Source organism: Lepidothrix coronata, unplaced genomic scaffold, assembly GCF_001604755.1.
Source record: "Lepidothrix coronata isolate B3197 unplaced genomic scaffold, Lepidothrix_coronata-1.0 Scaffold21, whole genome shotgun sequence".
In the NCBI taxonomy this organism is placed as follows: domain Eukaryota; kingdom Metazoa; phylum Chordata; class Aves; order Passeriformes; family Pipridae; genus Lepidothrix; species Lepidothrix coronata.
The window spans coordinates 7,679,324-7,693,131 of record NW_016690201.1 but is presented as its reverse complement, the minus strand read 5'-3'; the positions used below and the strand labels follow the sequence as shown (position 1 = coordinate 7,693,131).

Here is a 13,808-nt window from a genome sequence, read left to right as displayed (position 1 = left end):
ATTTTTTTTCTTAAAACAACATTCAGTTATTTTGATTTCTGCTAAGAGAAAAAGGATTGATACTTGGATACATATTTCCAAAAATACCAGAGAGCTGTCTAAATTTTAGGTAAGTTGCACAATTATGCAGAAGATAAGACTTCTATTACATTTGACTCACTTAAGGAGGGAGACACAATACTTCTGGATAAGTTCTTGAACAGATTGTGTTGGATACACTAGTCACTTAGTGTATTGGTAATAAATATCATCTGAGCTATAATGTAATTTCAGTTACTGACTTACTTTGAAAAAGCTACTTTATTAGCACAGCAACAGAATTAAACATTGCATGTTGACAGTAACATTAGAAATATGTTTGCAAAAACTGCTGAGTGGAGGAAATTTGGAGTAATAAATCATCAAGGCATGTCAGAGTTACTCTGTATGTGATGTTTTAAGATGTCTGTAATTTAGAGGAGAAATGAGTCTGTTTTTCCTCCAGCAGGTGTGATTCTGTAGAAAATTATTTTCATCATATATTTCATTAAATAAATAGTTTTTTTTTAAAAAGAAAGAAAAGTAGCCAAAGTCGGTGCAAGAAAAATCTTTGGAGCTAAAGGGAAAAGGCTCACTTGATAGAATAATTCTAATATGCAATATAAAAAGTTGGTCAGATGAACTCTACGCAGAAGGTATATTACTGTCATGTCTTGACCAGTCTTTTTAAGTTTGTCTGCTCACCTGAAACTTGCTAGCATTTAGCACAGTGCCTGTTTAAAAAAATAAGATGATGCTTCAGATCTGAGTTGATCTCACGTTGCCGTCCCTTTCAAGTGCAGAAGTTCGTGTTGTTCACCTCTTGTGTCCTTTCTTATTTGCCAGTTTGAGATCTTGAGTTTACTCATCAATTCTGAAAATGGTTTAAAAATAAAGGGGGGGGGAAATTTTGTCAAAGAAAGCTGAATACAGATTTGAATGTGATGCTGCAATGTACAGTGATCTAAATGGACCTCATTCTTCATGTTTTCTTATTGTGAATTGAATTTCTGCATATTTTGACTTAGGCTAAACATTAGACTTTCTACAAGAAAATTATTGACTGTGTTCTTAGCTTAGTTAAGAGTGTGCTTTTCTTTTAAGAGTTTCAGGGTTCACTTTGAGGGAAAGAAATATGTCCTAAGTAACATAAATGTGATTTCCTTCTTGGCTATACTGTGATGGAGGAATCCCTGCTGAAGTGTTCTTTACACCTTTAAAAACTGAAAGTAAAAGAAACTTTGAGGAGATGGTCTCCTCCCAGCTTTGATGGCCTGGAGAGCTGGGTATCCATCCACCTCCTGGTGGTCACGAGGCACTTGGGGAGCAGGGGCTGGTGGGTGCTCACATGTGGCCACCTCCTCCATAGGCACACGAGCAGAGGATCAATCCTTTCTGTGCTGTTGGATTTCCATTGGTAAAATAATGGACCACTGGTGTTGTGACACCAGATTAGAGGGTTATGAAACATTTCTTCATGCTCTGATGATCAGCCTGATGAAGGGGAAAAGGTTTAATGAGGAGGAGAAGAATTTACTGAGGATTTTATGCCTATATCTATTATTAAAAGGAGAATATCTGCTCCCAGTAGCTGTGTTCTGTGATTCACAGAATCCCTGCAATAATGATGTGAATGATGATTAAATGTACTGTTCTTACTGACCATCTGAGGGATGACACAACTTAATGTGACTGGCAGGAAGCTTAAACGTCAATAGTATATCTCCAAATACTACTATTCTCTCTTAGAGAAAGTCAAAGAATCATGATCTCAAACTAAAATATTTATACTGTCTTTTTTAATTCTCTCTGGCACCAGTTAGAGAAAAAAAAAAAAAAGGTAGTCTTGAAAAAGTTAAAACACTATTGCTTTATAGTGTTAATTTTTTTGAAAAGTTTGTATTTAACATTTTTAGTGTTTTTCAAGGAGTAACTAGGTTTATTTTGTGAATTACAAAGTGATTTTGGAGGTTCGCTTTTGGATTTGTTCTGTTGTTCTGTGTGGAAGAAGAAAAACTTTTATTTACTAGCCCTGTTCCTTTTATTGACCCATTCCTTAACAGAAACAGGTCTTCATGACCCCTATGGGTACCTTTACTGTCACATGAGAAATCATGGAAATTCAAGACTAACAATTGATTTTTCTTTTAAAGAATGGCAGTAGTTTATACTGTCATGACAAGGTGATGTCTATAACAAGAGAGGAAGGAAAATTGACAGGTATATGAGAATTGTAGAATTCATGGAGTCAGTGGATCACAGTGATAAGATGAATTTAAAGTTAAAACCCAAACCTTACGTTATATCCTAGTAATTTTGAAAAAAAAATATTTTTAAAAGAATTTTAAAAAAAAAAAAACAAAGACAAAGAAAAGTTTCTTTCATCTTCTCAGCTACAACTCATGATCACATGGAATATGATCTTTGGGAGACCCAGATTAACTTTCGTTTTTACTTTCCAACAACATATTCAAACCATCAGCAGAAGACTATCCCAAAAGGTGATGATGAAGGTGACAGAAGAACAGATAAAAGGAGAAACATTTTTCTCCTGAGGTTATTTAAGTGATTATAATATGTGGATAAAAGCAAATGAACACAGTGAAAAAGCAGAAGTAATCACAGATGAGGATGGGAGCAGTAATAAGAGAGGCAGGAACTGGAAAAGCAAAACAGAGGAGATTTAAAAGTAAAAGAATATTGCATGAGAGAGGACTAAAATGGTCTGTCAGGCACTGAGATGAGCCTGTGCCTTGGGAATTGTCAACTGACGTGCTGTCTTTCTTCTGGTTTGTTCAGAAGCATTTCCACTGCTGGCAGTCAGTTTTATACCTGAAGTTATAAATTCATCCAAGAAAATAGGCTGTTCTTTCCAAAAGTATGATCACAGCATTTCAGAGAGGAGAATGTTAGATGGAACCTTTCTTTTCCACCTAACATCCTCTTATATTTACTTATATTGCTCTGTCTAGTAGTGAAGGTGGAGGTGAGGATGGATGGTTACATGTGATGTGTCTGGTTGTTTTTTGGTTTAAGTTCCTTTTCTAAACTCCAGCAAGATTCCAGTAACTTTAAAAATTCTTGTAAAACCCTTTGGAAGGTCATTGGGCAGTTCTGATTCTTGGATCTGAGAGAGATGCAAGCCATTTGGAACATGAAACATGAGAAAATAGAAAACATGAAATCTGTGAAGGACAAGAGAAATGGCAATGGACTTTCCTCTACCTCTCCTCTGGCCACCCACTTTAAATTCTTTTCATCACCCATGGCTTTATTCGGGACTCTGTCAAAGGTCCTCCTGACTTTGGTAGGGGTTTGGTGAGGTCAATGGGTGAGTTCAAAACTGTGTTCATGATAATTTTCAATGTATGAATGTGGAACCCATAACATTTTAAGGTTCCTCAATATTCTACTGAAAATGACCATACAACAAGAGTAGTACACTACAGTGCTATCTGCAGTTTCTGAGATACCTACCTCTTCATTATAGAAATGTTTGGTGATTCGAGCAATAACTTAAATGAGTTTTCCAATTCTGGTATTACCTTTAAAAATACTCTGTTAGTATTCATTATGTAATCCCAGTTTATTTAGCAATATGATAGAAATAGGTAAGAAATACAACTTGAAGTACTGCAAAAAGCATCCTGTTCTCCCTCTTTTAAGCCATTTTGAGTGACAGTATCCCATTTGTATTACCAGCTCTCCACATCTCTTAATCCAAGAAATGTCCCATGGACCATAAATGTCCTGTGAAAGACATGCAGGCCCTGTAATTGGTTCAGTTTTGAACAGTGCACATTGATTGGTGTTAAATGATAAAGGAAAAGATAAATTAAAGAAGTACATGTCCCATCACTGTTGGCAATTTTCATTATTTCCAAAAAGCAGCGCCAGCTAAAGACATCCTTCAAGAATAGTCCTTTGTGGCAGAGCTTGTTGAAGCTATCCCAGTGCTTTTTTGCTGCTTCTCCCTCTTCCCTGCTGCCCTTGTAAGGGTGTACAGCCTTGGAAAGCTACTCAGAGGAATGGATCAGAATTGACTCTGGTTAAAATAATGCTGAAAATGAGGATTTGGTTTATGTTTTATAAGTTATTCGTGATTCTGACCTGGTTGTCACTGAGCATCTGTTATTTCAGCCTGTCTGTAATAAATACCTGAAATAATAATCTGTGCCTTTAATAGAGGAGAGTAAGTTATAAATGATGAAAATGGAGGAGAAAGTGATCAGTGCAGAACTTTGTTCAGAAAATATACAAAATGGGACACAGCAACATGACAGAATCAGTCTGTGTTGAAAATACGTTAGAATTTATCACATGGAAATCAGAGTGTGCTCTCTATTGGCCCCATAAAGCTTCTTTCAAGCTCTGGCTGGAAATTCACAAGGGAAGTTTTTTCCAGAAGTACCCAGGGTAGGCCCAGCTGTCCTTCCACTGACAGCAATGAGAATTACATGAGTATTAGGCAAAAACTGTAAAAATCAATGCTAAAGAAAAGTCGGATTCTTCAAATTCTTTCCTTTGTGTTTTAGTTTGTTTGGTTTTGTTTCATTTACAATCTAGTGCCAGTCTCTGGAATAAAAACAAGAAATTTGGCAGGACCTGATATCTTAATCATGTTTTAAGTTATATCAAGCCATTTGCTTTCCATCACTTTGCTGTTCTTTTAACTGTATTTTTGGCCTGAAATTTTTCATTGTGTAGTCCCAAACCACAGGTGATTCTTTTTTGTTGTTTGTTTTCCTTTCTTTCTTTCTTTTTTTTTTTTGTTAAAGGAAGCATGTTAAAATTACTTTAAGGAGCAGAAGTAGGAATACATTATATTTCTCCTGTTAAAAATGAAGTAAACAAAACCAACTCAACAAAAGTCTTTGAACAACAACCCTTGAAACAATGTAATCAACAGGTAGTTTGTGGACTACTTTTAAGGGTCTGACGTAAAAATAAATATAAATTGTTATATACTGGAGATGTTAAATCATAGCTACTTATTACATGTCTGTTGGCAATAGGTGTTAGGGTACATACTATATTTTTTTTATTTGCTATGAGGATCCTATTACAAATTGGGCATCCCATGTGGATAGCACTGTCCTGTCCTTAGAGACTGCAATGCTGAAAGTGCTTGGTGCGAGCACCTATCCAAGGTTAACTTAGCTGGGTGCTGAGAAGTGAAAGCACAGGAAGCAAGAATGCCATCTTGGAGCAACTCACATGGAGAAGGAATGAACCTTCCCTCCATCTTCCACATCTTTCAAGTATTATTAATACTCAGTTTTGATGTAGATTGTTCATTTTAATGCTGCTGTTGGCTCTGTTTCCCAGAAATGTTTGTTTTCAGTACTGAATCAGAAGTTAAGAATCACAATCAGTTTTTGCTATAGTTTTTCACAAAAAGAAGGAATGTCACTATGAAGCCTTCTGAGTGAGCAGGGCCGGCTCAAGTTTCATATGGGCATTGCAATATATATTCATATGGAGAATAATACAGGGAGATGCTTTCTTTTTTTTTTTCCTGAAGGCTTCCTAGACTGTAATTGTGTTAATTGAAATGAAGATGGGCTGGGTTTTTTTCCCCTCTTTATATGCTGCCCTATATACATAATTACAGTAGTTCAATAACTTCTGCATCTCTCCCAACATTACAACCAGGTGATTGACAACAGTACTGTGACTCATAACTCAGCTCTGGCAGGACAGGCAGTGGCCATTTCCTCTGTCTTACCTCAAAGTTACCGCTGTTTTATGGGTTTTTTTCTTTTATTCAGCCACTTATATTCAAAAATCTGTTATTTTAAACAGCATCATGCCGTATACTGCTAGAGTATGGAGTATAGACAGATTTATTTTTGGCATATCAGCAGGTCACAGCAAATATAGCTTCTGAATTGCTTTTTTGAATAGAAATATATAATATTCTATAGAAAACCTCTGAACTGAACCAATATTTAATTATTCTGGTTAATATTTATGTATTAGGGAACAGCATGATAGTGACACACAGAATCCTGACTTTATTCTATCTATTACATCTTTTATTTTATATTATTTAGACTTCAGCTCTGACAGTTTTGGTGGGGGGTTTTTGATGGCATGCTTCATTTTATGTATCGAATCCACTACTCTTTTGCTTAAAATTTGGCCAAAACTGCCTCCCTTCCAACATTCATCTTTCTGAACAAAACCCAAAAAAAGATTGTGAGCAAAAGCAATGCATGACAGTGTATAGGCAAATAGATTTATTTAGAGGATAAGAAGTTTACCTACACTTAACTTTTTTTATATTTAGTAATTATCTATTAAACCAAATGATGCTGTTACTTTAAATAGAGGGTTTTTTGTGCTTCAGTCTTCTCAGAGATAAATTGAAATTAGTAAAATGTTTTATACATGGTCTGATATTGTGACTTCAAAGTTATTGGGGTTATTGGGGATGGTTATTGGTTATTGGGGATGGACTCTGAAAGGGAAAATGTGTCAGCAGGTTTTTTGACCTGACCAAAACTGAAATATCAAAAACTTTACATGGAAACTTGACTTTTTACCTACATTGAGCTACATATGGTATCTATGTATAGTTGCACATCAGACTGATTTTCATGTGGAGGAGTCTATTCTTAAGACAGTCCAGCTACGAACTGTTGGAAAGAACTTCCAATTTTAGACTTTGACATGGTTAAACACCTTCATTTTAGTTTAAATAATTTGAAAAGGTAACTATTTTATGGGAATTTAGTAACAGGAATGTAGTACACAGTGCCATTGTGTCCTTCTCTGTCATCCTGGGTTTATTTGGAGTTTACTACAGAATTAAGAATTTCTAAAAGTTTCAATCTACATCTGGATTTAGAAATATCGAGGTATCATCTAGCTTCTTTGTAGCTTTGGGCAAATCACTTAAAGCATGTAATTTCTTACTGCTAAAATATTTTTAGTATTTCTACTTATTTTATAAATTAAGGTGTTCCTTTTTATCTCCAAGTACATTAACTTGATAATATCTATCTAGAGAGCTTTTTGGTATTTTTTTCTTGTTGGTTTTTAACTTTGCAAGTCTATTTATCTATGCTCTATGAGTAATTATTTACATCTGGTTGGATGCACTTGTAGGTGATCTTTGGTATGTCTGAAGTCAGGAAGTGAAAGTCTTCTATTTTGAAGTGTGAAGTATGGTGCATGTCACACTTAAAGATGCTGGATTCCTGCTGGATTGGAAGCAGAGTCACTCATCACAGTTCCTAAAAATGGATTTTAGATCTTAGAATCTATTAAAAAAACCCAAACAACCCAAACTGTGGCCTGGCATATGACAGGACTGGTGAACTGTCCCATTACCAACAGTATTAATCTTAAATATTTGTTGTTACTCTCACTAAGAAAGTGAGACTTCTGCTAAGGTTTGTATGTTTTTCTTTGTTCTTTCCTTTTTTCATGGGTTTTTGAACCCTTTCATCTCTCTCAGTTAAGTTTGAAAAGCTAAATTCTCAATGAATATCATGTTTTATGAAAATCCGTGTCTGTATGGAGGAAAAAAAACCCAGATCAGTGCCAATTTTGAGGAAGAGGCAGGCAGAACATAGCTGTTATACATTCTGTTTGGCAGTGGCTCAGTGGCCAAAAAAGATGTGTGCAGTCCCAGACTCTTCACAGCACAGTTTCTCCTGCCAGGTGATAGTGTAATAAACAATGTGGAGAGACGTGGCCATTTGCAGTGAGAAGAAAGAATGTGGAGATGCAGAGCAAAGAGCATAAATCTGAAGGAAAGCAGGTTTCATTCAATCTGGTGCTTACAGGACACCTTGGGTTTGCTATTGCAAAAGAATAAAGGACCAAATGCCAGAAGATCTTAAAAGGATGTAAATTGCTTGCTATAGGCAAACAAGAACATCTTGTTTGCTGGGTTTTTTTCTATTTACTGAGCATTTCATCCTGCATGGAAAATATTACATACTATTTCAGTCATCGCAAGCTGCACTGAACACGAGATTTGTACTAATCTTTCATACGAGATGGGCCAACTGCAGTTAAGTTCTGTATAAATAGTAAGATGGGGATGCTGAGATACAAAATATGATAATAAAAGTTAAGTTGGAGGAAACCTACTTTTTCCAACTGTGAATTAAGCCAGAACTTGTTTCTTTACTTGGCTCTGTTGAAGTCAGCACAGACATGTTTAGATGAGGATAAAATCTTGATTTTTTCAAGCGCTTCAGTATTTTCTGTTTGTTTACATTTAAAATGCCTATGTATTCCATCTTACCTTGGACAAATTGCCTGGTTCTGTAAACTTGGGTTGAGTCTTTTCTAAAGGTGAGAATTATAATACAGAAAATATTAATGATTTCTTGTTTCTCTTATTTGAATAATATTTTTGAAGAACAGTTTAGTTCTCAGCCAAACAAGTTTCATCAATGGATATGAATCACCACTGTCTTTTATGATTTTATTGATTATGTAGATATGGTTTTCTAAAATGCTGGAGCTTGTGTAAGATAATTTTCCTTCTCCTAAAGTCATTCAAGATAAGGGAAAACACCAACTCATTTTCATTAGTATGCTTTTGTTTTACAAGCTGAATGAGTGCCAGATGATGACCAGCAGCAATCACTAGTTTATTTATTAGAGGAAAGTGGAAGGGTTTCACATTTGAATATTAGTTGCCTTTTATGGGCTGCTTTAGAAAGGTACTACTTCTAAATATTTTCCTGGGCATTTTTCAAGAAATGGGAATGCTACCACTAGCAAGAGAAAAATCTTAATGATTCAGGTCACTGCAGACCTGAAGTCCATCCAGCAACAACTTTTGGATGGAATTTGCAACTGAATTAAAAAAGTTACTAGCAACTAGGATTTGTCCTTTGAAATGCTGGATAACAGATGTATTTAACCACAGTTGCTGATATCTGATATCTGCAGTGCTTACAAGCTCGGTGCTCAGGACACAAGTCTCCTCCTCTCTTCAGGGCATTTAGAGATGGAGGTAAGTCCTTAGAGCAATATTCCCTTCTTACAGCTGGTAAAGCAGACCGTAAAGCTGTCGTGGGAATGGCGTATGAAGGTCTCTCCGTGGCTCCTTTTTGTGCATTTCTGTACACCCTTTTTGGTGGGTAAACCATGGGGATTCTCTGAAGGAAAAGATTCTTCGTACATGCACTAGCAAATTACTGCTTCCAAGCAAGTGGTTCTCTTCCCTTTCACGGCTCTCCCATTTCATGTCCGCTCAGTAACCAGGGATCAGACCAGTAGTGCGCTTTTCCTTTTAGCAGCATGTTGTGATGTTAGAACTTCCTGAAAAACCATGTGTTTCATATGGTTTTTATATTTTAATCACATTTTTTTTAAAGTGCTTCCAGATGTAAGCACATATTTGGTTACAGCTTACTGCACATGCTTACACACTGATAAACTGGCAAGGCCTGCATTCAACAGCCTGGAAATCCATATGTGACTTTGTATGTGACTTCAAATGCTCTGTTTTGGGATGCTGGAAGTCAATGGGTTGAGGTTGCTGGTTTTCTCAGAGGTGTTCAGCAACAGTTAGTGCAATAATTACAGTGGCTTAGTAATGTGAAAAGTCCTATTGCAAGAGAAAATGCTTTTCCTTTTCTTTCCTCTTCCATGACTCAGGCATCTACTCATGCTTCAGTTGGCTCTTGCCAAAGACAGACAAAGCACCCAGTCAATCAGAGAGGCTGGTTATGTGCTTAGGACTTCCATATACAGGAGCACATACAGCAAAACGAATGTGTCCTGGGCTCAGGAAATCCTCATGCAAGTGCGCTGTGCATGCAAATACAGGAGGTAAAATTACTTCATTAATTTTCCTTTTTATATCTTCTGTGATTGGCAAACTCATGTCTGTTCACAACATCCCTTCACCAGAGATCCCTTGCTGCTTTCCTACCAGGCAGTCCTGGGCACGAGGAATGCCCCTAAGGGAAGCAGGCCACAGGAAAAGGAAGAGATGAGTTTCTCATGTTGGCACTGTAAAAGGCTCAGTCCTACTTGTGCTTCACCCATTTTTCCTTTCCAAGCAGGAATCTTGAGCAAGATAAAGCACCAGCAGTTCCCTTTTTGCTGATTCAAGTTTTGTGGTAGCTCAAGCAGACCTCTGTGGAAAGCTGAAAAATGTAAAGCAGATCTATGTAGCACCTCTTGAGCGTGAGTGGTGGGAGGGAGATGGGGTGTGGGATTGGAGTTCTTTGGGTGTCCTAAAAAAGAGGAAAGCCATGAGATAGGTACCTAATGGCCACAGAATAGGCTTTGTGTAAGAAGTGGAGGCTTTGGGACAGATAGAAATTCTCAGAACTTCATATGATGAAAAAATCAAGGACTAGGAAGCTTCTCACAAAGATAAAATCGGAGTATTTTGTAAAGGCTTAGTGAGTGAAAGCTGAGAAAAAGAATCTTAACTTAAAATATATATTCATAGTCAACCATAAACTGGGATAATCAGGAACAGACTGATGCTGTAGGCTGCTCAGGTCATGCCATGCAGGGCCATTTGTTGGTAGCTTGAGGGAAATCTTAAAAAAACCCCACAAGGTTTGTGTGAGAGATGCACAGAAACATCCATAATTTAACTGAATAACTTCAAACGTGGTAAGGTGAGCTCAGTGTTGGCTTAAAGGCTGCATGCTGCTCGAGTTTTAAAAAAGAAGATTTTTATTTGGTTCACTTGGGACATCACAAATGTTGATAAACTGGAGAGATCTGTGCCAGTACTTCTGTCAAATAGTGACTGAGAAAAACATGTACAACAGAAATGTACTGTGCAATGAATCAAGTAACACAGTTGCTATTCAGAACACAGCCCTGTGGGTAGATTATATAGAGTAATTTTAGCCCCCTTAGAAGTGTGTTGCTAGAATTACTCTATAAAGAGCAGAAATAGCAGAAGCCTGGTAATTACAGATGCTGAATTAAAAAAAAATGGAGCAAAAATATTTATTGCAATGAGATTGAAACACTTAAAATCTTTTCAGTTAGTCTCACATTAGCCTTTGTGCACCAGTGGCATTTAAATTAAAACCAGTATGTTTCCATAAATAGAAAAGTTGGTTTTGATGAAGGCAGAATTTGTGATTAAAACAGCCTCCATTTGAAATCCCTGATTGCATCTATAAAGCAACTCCTTTGAACAGTATCCTGCTGGCATGCTGTTGATGACAATAAAGCTAAATATAAGTACAGAGAGATATCTGCAAATGTGTGTGTCCAGCTATATATTTATATATGTCACTGACAAATTGGAAGCAATTGGGAAACTCGACTTATCTAATTCAAATGCAGACGTGATCTTATGATCCCTTTCCCCCAGATCTGGTCAAACAGAGATATCTAAAGTTCCTTGTGTGGGAAAGAAGCAAGTGCCCACTCTACCCCACCTATTATGAGCAGATTATAAATGCAATGCTGCCACAGTACACACGCTTGTGTGAAGACCTAAACACAATTGCTGAGAATAGATATCTTGTAAGATATGTGGGCTGACACAGGTTGGACACCAACGGGTATAAATCTAAAATTTCCATGAGAGGTTATTTTTTAACCTTATTTAACTTTTTTTTTTTGCTATTTCTTGTAAGTAGTATGTCTTAGAGTCATTATTTCACAATATCTGCCTTGAAAAAGGTGACACTACTGTTATATTTTATTATATATTTATTAATTGCTTTTTATTATATACTTATTCATATAACTAAGATTAGGATGGTTTTGATCCATTAAATCACTCCTGCTGTATCTGTTTTTTTTAAATTCTACAGTGAGGAAGTAAAGTTGATTAGTTTACATGTGCATTGCTAAGGCAATCTTCCATTAAAATACTTATAATAAGGAAGAAACCATTGCTTGTATGAAGCTTCATCTTTTTTAGAGGAGAATGGTGGTAAAGTAACAAAGACAAATGTAAACTATGAGTCTGAATCCATCACTGATGTTGCCTACTTGTTTAGTATGTATTTAGAGAAACCTGAAAGGTCCCCCTGTCAGTACTTTCAGTCAGTTGTAGTTGATGGCAAGATCTATAAGTCTTTTTTTTCCAGATTTTTTTTTCATTATTCTGCTTTCTCTATGTTTTACCTACAACCATATCTTATTGTGTATTCATATAGAGCATGAATTTTAGTCCAGTGTTGATGTCTTTGATAGAATACATAGAGAACTTATTATTGTATAAAGGGGCAATATTTATACTGAGAAAGTAGGTATTTACTATTGCTTATCTAGTATATTTTTAAGCATGTTAATATTTTCTATAATACTGAGCTAGGAAGAAAAGCAGAGAATTTTTGTAGCCTTTTATTTTTTTTTACTCCAAATAGTAATAATTTTCTAAATCCTTAATACTTCAGTTACTAAGCAATATAATTTTTTTTGCAAGTGACTTACTGATTGCAGCAAATGTCTAAAAGTTCTCTTACATCAACGTTACTACAGATGTAGAGCACGTAGGAAAACCATGCTGAAAGACCTGCACTAGGAATCACTGGATCCTTTAATGCAGATCTGTCTTATGCAAGGAACTTATAAAGGTGGAGTTGGCAACTTGGAGGGTGTATTGAAGTTTTAAAGCCCTGAGGTCATGATACTGGATAAAAATCTTAATTTTCATTTAAAAGAAGAGAAAAAAAATGTATAGTCCAGATTGTTATAGAAAGAAATGTAAACCATGACTTTAGCATGAATTCAAATAAGCGTTAGAAGGTAAGTTTAAAAGTACACCATGTTTTTAATTTATTTCAAAGTCCTAATATCACAATCCTTTCAAGTCTTGTTTTGTACATGCCAGAGTTTTAGCTTCTGTAGAGGCATATCATAGGTATGTGTGTGTATATATATCTCTGAAAGCAAGAGATCATCTCAAAATGTCGTCTGGTTTCTCTGGTCCTTGCTAGGTGAAGGCAGTGAACATGTGACAAATGGAGCAGAAATCAGAGAGCAGAAAATGGTAATTGGCAATTTAATCAATAGCTAGACCACAGTGTAAATATCTGTTGATATTTGTGGTGTCTGGGATAACAGGAGGAAGGAGTTAGTGCTGCTTCTGCTTTGTAATGCTTTAGCAATGCTTGTAGCCATAAACCTGCCTTAAAACACCAATTAAACAGGGTTTATGACCGCTTTGTGTTACTGGAGTGATGTAATAGAGCAACACGTACCAATGAAACTAGCCTGTTGTTTTGCCGTCTTTAAAATAACAAACCTGAATAACATAAAGTAATCTGAGTGCCTTGTGTCTAAAAGCAACGGATGGTCCTCTCCCTCCCCATGAATTAAGAAGTTATTTGAGTTAACTAGTAGGTTATAGGCTGTTAGGCCCGTAGTATCGATTTGAATACCTAGCAGCTGGAGCATGTAGGTGCTGGAGACTCGGGATGAGAAGTGCAGAACAGCTGGGAAAGGCCTTGGGCTGGCAAGGAAAGGAGGCAACAGCTGGAGGGTATAAACATCAGGGACCTGACAGGGAAGATTTAGATGAGGAGAAAACCTTCAACTAGGAACGGGCTTGTGAAGCTTTACCTTGGTGGTAGGTGCTCCACACAGAGATTTTCCCCAAAAATTTTTATTTGGTCACTCTTAAGTCTTCTTCTTCTACCTCTTTTCTACATCTGTATATATCAGTCTCAACTGGGTAGTGTATGCCACATTTTATATGTCATAATTTTACTATATATGTTATTATTTTCCATTCTGTTAATTTAAAATATAAAAATTAAAAAGATATCTTTAATGAGTAACTCATCAACATCGAACTACATCATATTAAGAACTAGTATTGCTAT

At 36.3% G+C, this 13,808-nt stretch overlaps 1 protein-coding gene across 8 annotated transcripts in view; it reads left to right on the top strand.

Annotated features, from left to right (window-relative positions):
- The window catches only part of LOC108493986, a 288,034-nt gene that overhangs the window by 54,791 nt on the left and 219,435 nt on the right, over positions 1–13,808 (top strand). The gene's annotated exons all lie outside the window — the stretch shown is intronic.